This window comes from Lonchura striata, chromosome 3 (assembly GCF_050655825.1).
Source record: "Lonchura striata isolate lonStrDom1 chromosome 3, ASM5065582v1, whole genome shotgun sequence".
NCBI classification, from domain to species: domain Eukaryota; kingdom Metazoa; phylum Chordata; class Aves; order Passeriformes; family Estrildidae; genus Lonchura; species Lonchura striata.
In genome coordinates, this window is record NC_140705.1 from 67,916,027 (window position 1) to 67,922,026 (window position 6,000).

A 6,000-nucleotide genomic window follows, 5' to 3' on the forward strand; every position below is an offset into this window, starting at 1 on the left:
TTTACTTTCTTCCTACCCATATTTGGACATTCAATTTTGTTATGGGCAATAGGACCCTGCTATACATTTATAGAATAACATATTTCAAAATTTCCCTTTATTTTTCCCATTTGACATCTTAAAAAATGCAAAGAAAAAGCAATGCAAGTCAGGCATTCAACTTCATACAGGAGTGTTTGTACAAGCAATGTGCTAGAAAAATTTGGCCTCCGTGATAAAGAGCTCATTCACTTCCAATAACCATATTTTTAGAGCACAGTTCTATTTTTTTCACCATTTTAATGACTATTGTTATTTTCCCTCTGAACATACCAGTCATTTCCTGTGATGTGAGCAAAAACAAAGGGAAGACTTAAATCTGAGGGCACTTCCTTCAGTCAGCAAGAGGTCTACAAAGCAACCAGTCAGTCCCCAAACTCCAAGCTGCACTTGAAGACTTTGACTGCTGTAGGTAAGGTTTTTTCAACTGTATAAAAAGCAACTGGATTTTCCCCCCCCCCATTTTAATTTTTCCCGTGTTGTCCATTTCCATCTTTGGTGCACAGATCTGTACTAGCTCACTTCTGTTTAGATGCAACAACTTGATGATGAACATGTTTGTTCATCATCATAACATGTTGCTGTTGTAGTTTCTGAGTCTCCCTTTTCACCAGGTTGAGCAAATCCTTCTCACTGGAGAAAACTGAAATTACAGAAAGTTTCTAACACTTCCCATGGAACATTATTGAGCTTGAAGAGGAAAAGTTATTTTTCACTCCATTCTGACAGGCAGAAGCACTGTAGATACTTTCATGGATAAATGCATTTAAATTAATAAGAAGCATCCAGCTCTGTCTCAAAAAACATTCACAGTCTCTAATAAACAATTACTTGCTTCTGAATCAGGTGATTCACCTTACAAATTTAGCTTTCTGTGAGAACAAAAAATTAGGACTATGTGCCAGTTTTCAGACTGAGTCAGAAGGAAAGTAGATATTTCAAAACACCTTATGCAACTTAATAACACATTAACTAAAAAATTTGGTTTCTAGATCAGACCTGTCTTTTTACAATACTGCTCTTCTGCTAGATCTAGCTTTAACAGATGAAATTTGGAAGGAGAATTTCACTGTCTGCTCCCACCCTAGAACACACATTGTGAGGTGCATAGTAATACCAGCATCCTTTAATCATATAGGCACTGCTATTTGTAATCTTGAAGCTCTCCAAATTATGTGTGGATTTGATAGTCCTGTTTTCTCAGCTGGAGACATTGCAATATTGTTCACCTGCCAACAACAGAACTACATTTGTGGCCCAGGTTTTTTAACTTCTTCTGGTACAAATTCTTACTTCCTGTCATTTCCTGCCTACAGTAATACAAATGTGATACTTATTTGTTTAACAAATGTTATTTTTATGAAATTTCTAGAAGTACTTCTACATTTTAATTTTTTCTAGCTCATAGCAACATGCGTTGCCAGGTTGTTAAGACTCTTACAACAGTTAATGTTTATAATGAACAAAAATAACTTTTTCTCTGTTTCAGTTTTCAATTTCTTATATTTGAGAGAAGAAAATAACAGAAGTTTTCTCCAAATCCCTCATGCTTCTGAAAATAAACAATTTTTCATGACATTTTAAATTACAAAATAAGTTACAAATTTGATGAATATTGGCGTAGTTATTGCCAGCTTTTCTCATAGAAAAATAAAAGAGATATTTTGCACAGATGCAGCATTTTTGCCTCTATTTAGATTGCAGTGGGTGTAGAATATTAATAACTCAAAGTGATAGAAAGACAAAAGTAGGGCACAGCAAGAAAATGAAGACAACGCAAGAAGTATATGGCAAATTTTAAAATGGCCCTGAATTAAAATTTGGGTTTCTATTACTCTATCGAACATATCAGCACGTTTCATTAACAGTAAAATGAAATCTGATGGCTTTACATTACTAAAAAATATTGATTCATACCAATACCTCTGATCTTCCACTATCTGGGTTGTATTCCTCAGCCACTCCCCTTAGATATGCCCAGTCAAGTTAGGAGGACTAATGTATGTGTACTGTCATTTCCCCAAGGTGTTGTGTTACCATTATGGTAAATTAATGTATTTATAGAAATAACTCCGTTAGTTCCACAAGAAAAGATACATTCCTATATTGAATGTCTTCTCAACCTCGTGAATATCTTTGGCAGTAAGGTAGCAGCAGATGTGCTTGTCTGTGTGATTAGCTTCTCAATTATTGCAAAAAGATAAGTAAAACCAGCTCCATTGTCTGTGGGCTTCCTGGGCATCGGGAAAGCTTGCTTTGATTTAAATCATCCTGCATCTCACTTTAGGTTCTGTCCAATATAAAACCAGCAGATCAGAGTCCATTGGTAGATAGGAAAAATTACAATACTATGAAGTATATTGAGGCAAAACACAGTAGGAGGTTCTGGGATGGTCATAGGGTGGATTTGTATGGCTGGAAAGGGCATGAGTGTGACAGAAAGCAGCATGTGAAGGCAGCCATGCAAACCACAGGTTCCTCCTTATTGTCAATAGCCACCACAATTTCCACCTTCTGACAATGAAGGGACAGACAAAGCCAAGGGCTTCCACCTTTTCCAAGCACCTGCAACCCCTTCCTGTCCAAGAGCTCCAAACAAAGAGCTTCAAAAGACTCTTAAGGCATATGCCCCTATCCCCTCTCTGATCCCTGCCTTTAGGTTTATTCTGTACTTAGTCTTCAGTATATATTTGATAATATGCAGAACACTGCATCTGTTGCGAAAGGCTGATTATGCTTCCCTCCATCTTTTACACTTCTGAAAAACTGGGTGCACATCTGCTTGTAAAAATGGCTAAAGAATTTCAAAAGTTGTATCAAATGCTCCTTATATACCTTACTGCCTATTGTCACACAGATAATACCTTTCATGAAATGGACACACAATACTTTCAGAAAGGAGTAAGAATCCTGTAGTCACTGTTAAAAGGAGAACAGTTTCAGTTTCCTCCCCGTGTGTTTTCTTCTGGTGTGTCAGCAAGGTGAAAATTTATGGGGTACAACTGCAACATGTATTGTGTTTTAGTAGTATACATGAACTTTGCTTCAGTAAAAGCACTGGAATGTGAAGCCCACAATGAAAGCAGGAACTAATAAAAAGTGTGTTCACTTTGGCATCAAAATATCTTCTAGCCTCAGGAAATTGCAATTGATAAAAATTACAGTGAAAACCCCATAGAATTATTGCAACTCTACGTAGTCATAAATAACAGCTCATGAAGTAGAGCTTATTATATAAGCAAATGTTATTATTGATACATAGAATTACACGGTATCACAGACTGCCAGAATTAAAAAGTACCTTCTTGGCTCAGGGGTATGCAGCCAAACTTTGTGGACCATGTGAAGTTTTGGATTTGTTGCCCATGGAAAACCTACACAGATGGAAATAGTCAGAACATTCCTGTATATCAGGGCACCCATCTTGTTATCAACCCTGGATTCCTGTGTATCCATCATAAACTAGATTACTATGCAAACAAATAGGCTACCACAAAAAGCAGGAAGTCTGATATATATATACTAAAAGACAACTGAGGGGTATGTATATTGTATTGAAAACAGACATCATGAGTGTTAAGAAAATGACAGAAATTACTTAGCTGCTAATCAAACATATGCACTAAATAGTAGACTTGTCCATCTGCTGCAAAGCCTATTTAAATAGGAAATTAATGGCTAGAAGAATTGGAAATATTCAGTCTAAAGCACTAAAGGGGAAAATCTATAATCTTTGTTGCAGGCAAATGCTACCTGTTCTGACTTTAAAACTGCTGAAACAGTCACTTATATGTCATGAAAAAAAAAAAAAAACCCCACAAAAAAAGGAAGTAGAATGTGGTGCATTGTTCATGTTGTTGTCTACTACAAAATAAAAGCTATACCGAAATTATTAGATAATTTTGAAATCCCTCTTGATTCGGTATACCCATCACTATGATGAAATGATTAAACATGTCATTCTTGATTAAATAAGTCCTGAATTGTGAAATCTACAAAATTCCATTAATTTTGTTTCTTAAATATGTTTCTAGGCAATGCATCCTTTTTATCTCTCTGGTTTACCTTTATGCCCTGTAGCTACTTCACACCAAGTAGGAAGAAGGTTTCTTTGTCTGCAGACATTACAAGTCACCTTTATTATTATCATTTAAGCCATTCCTCTGAGTTAGTCCCAAGTTTTTGTGTATGCTGAATTATTATCTAAAGAGCACTGGGAGAACTTTGCAGCAGCAGGTATTAAGCAGATGTAGACTGGCAGATCTCCCCAGCATGATTCATCTCAGCTGAACCTCTCTTCATGTGTGCCTAAAATAGAGTCAAAAACCTGAAAACACATATTGAATGCTTTCTTAAAATGTGACTCCACTTTTGATCCCATTGAAGTAAAGCTTATCTGATCCTTCTGAATCTGCATAACAAGTTTCCTCATTAAGCTTCCAGCTCTGAAAACATCATCAGTGTTATCATTAGGAGCACAGCCTTTCTCACAGTACTTAGGAACTTGCTTTGCTAAAATCAGGAAGGGAGGTACTATGAAAATGAAAAATAACACAAAATAGGGAAAGTGACTCACAATATATTGAGTCCTTAAAAGGTCTTAGATAAAATGATAATAATAATAACCTTCACTTTCCAATAACAGAACCAAACCTTTTCTTTAGCCTCAGACTGAATTTATTTCATGTCAACTAGCTTCTGACTCAATGAAACATGCTTTATCTGCTTTAATATGTACTGCCTGATGACTTTGTTATACTATGAAAACATATACATCCCTGCAGAATTTTCCAGAGCTATTAGAGTAAAAATATTAGTAAAAGCAGATTTCAGTCTTCCTTTTTTTATTTTTTCTCATATGCTGAAATAGACATCTCATTTGAACTTGAGCAGTTTGTGTTAAAGACTACTTGATTGTCTTGTTTTCATGGACAACTGTGTTAGAAGGATCAGTCAATAGGGTCTTCAGTAACTTTTGATAGATATGTTAACAGGGTTAAAGACACAAAGACAGCAGGTAACTAGATATCACAAAAATATTGTTAAATAAAGAAGTTTCAAATACATCTTTTCATACAAGGTTGGTTTTTCATTTGGCTTTGGTTTGGTTTTTCTTAACTAGTCACTTGCAGTACTTTATTGGAGTGTCACAAGATTTCCTGTGGTGCTTATTCTAACAGAAATGGAGCTCTCTCACATGACTATCTAATGTGGAGATTTTCAGAAAAATATGGATCAATCTGTTATGGGAAATAGACAATTTACTGAAGCCAGCACCTGAGATGAATGCTGTCTCTTCAGTCACTGCTGCAACTTATATCTGTGCCTTCACAATGAGGCAAGACCCAAGCAGCCACTCATCAGTAGTTCTTTCAAAAACTACAACATAACTTTCCAACTAACCACATAACTTCCACAAATTATTAAGGAGTTCAGAAGTCCTTCTTGCTTGTTTGTTTTCCTAATTGCAACTTACTACTCTTATGGAACTTTAAATAGATAGCAGATAATTTAAGCATAAGCCACTGCCTGGGTCCAAAGGAGCTACCAGAAGATATAAATACTTATGTGAGTGCCCTGAGGATTCAGGAGATGTGAGTTCATGCCTGGAAGTACACAGATATTGCCTTCTCAGCTGGCAAGGATGAATCCACAACTGCTTAGACACAGCTAAGAGTCTGTACAAGGATACATATTTTAACTCCTATCCTTCTCTCTTAGAAGGGTCAGGACTCAAAACCAGATATCACACACATGGGAAAGAGCATCAAAGCTCCAAGGCTCTGCTGACCCCTCTGTAGCCCTGCATGGTACCAAACAAGCTTCACCTACCTACTAACTCAGCCTAGCACAGGGAAGGAAAGGTTTTGTATGATGCTACACAGCCTTCAGAGAAGAGCCAGGTGACAAGAGCTGAGTCTCTGCAGCACCTGGGTCAGGAACAATGGCCCCTAGACACCA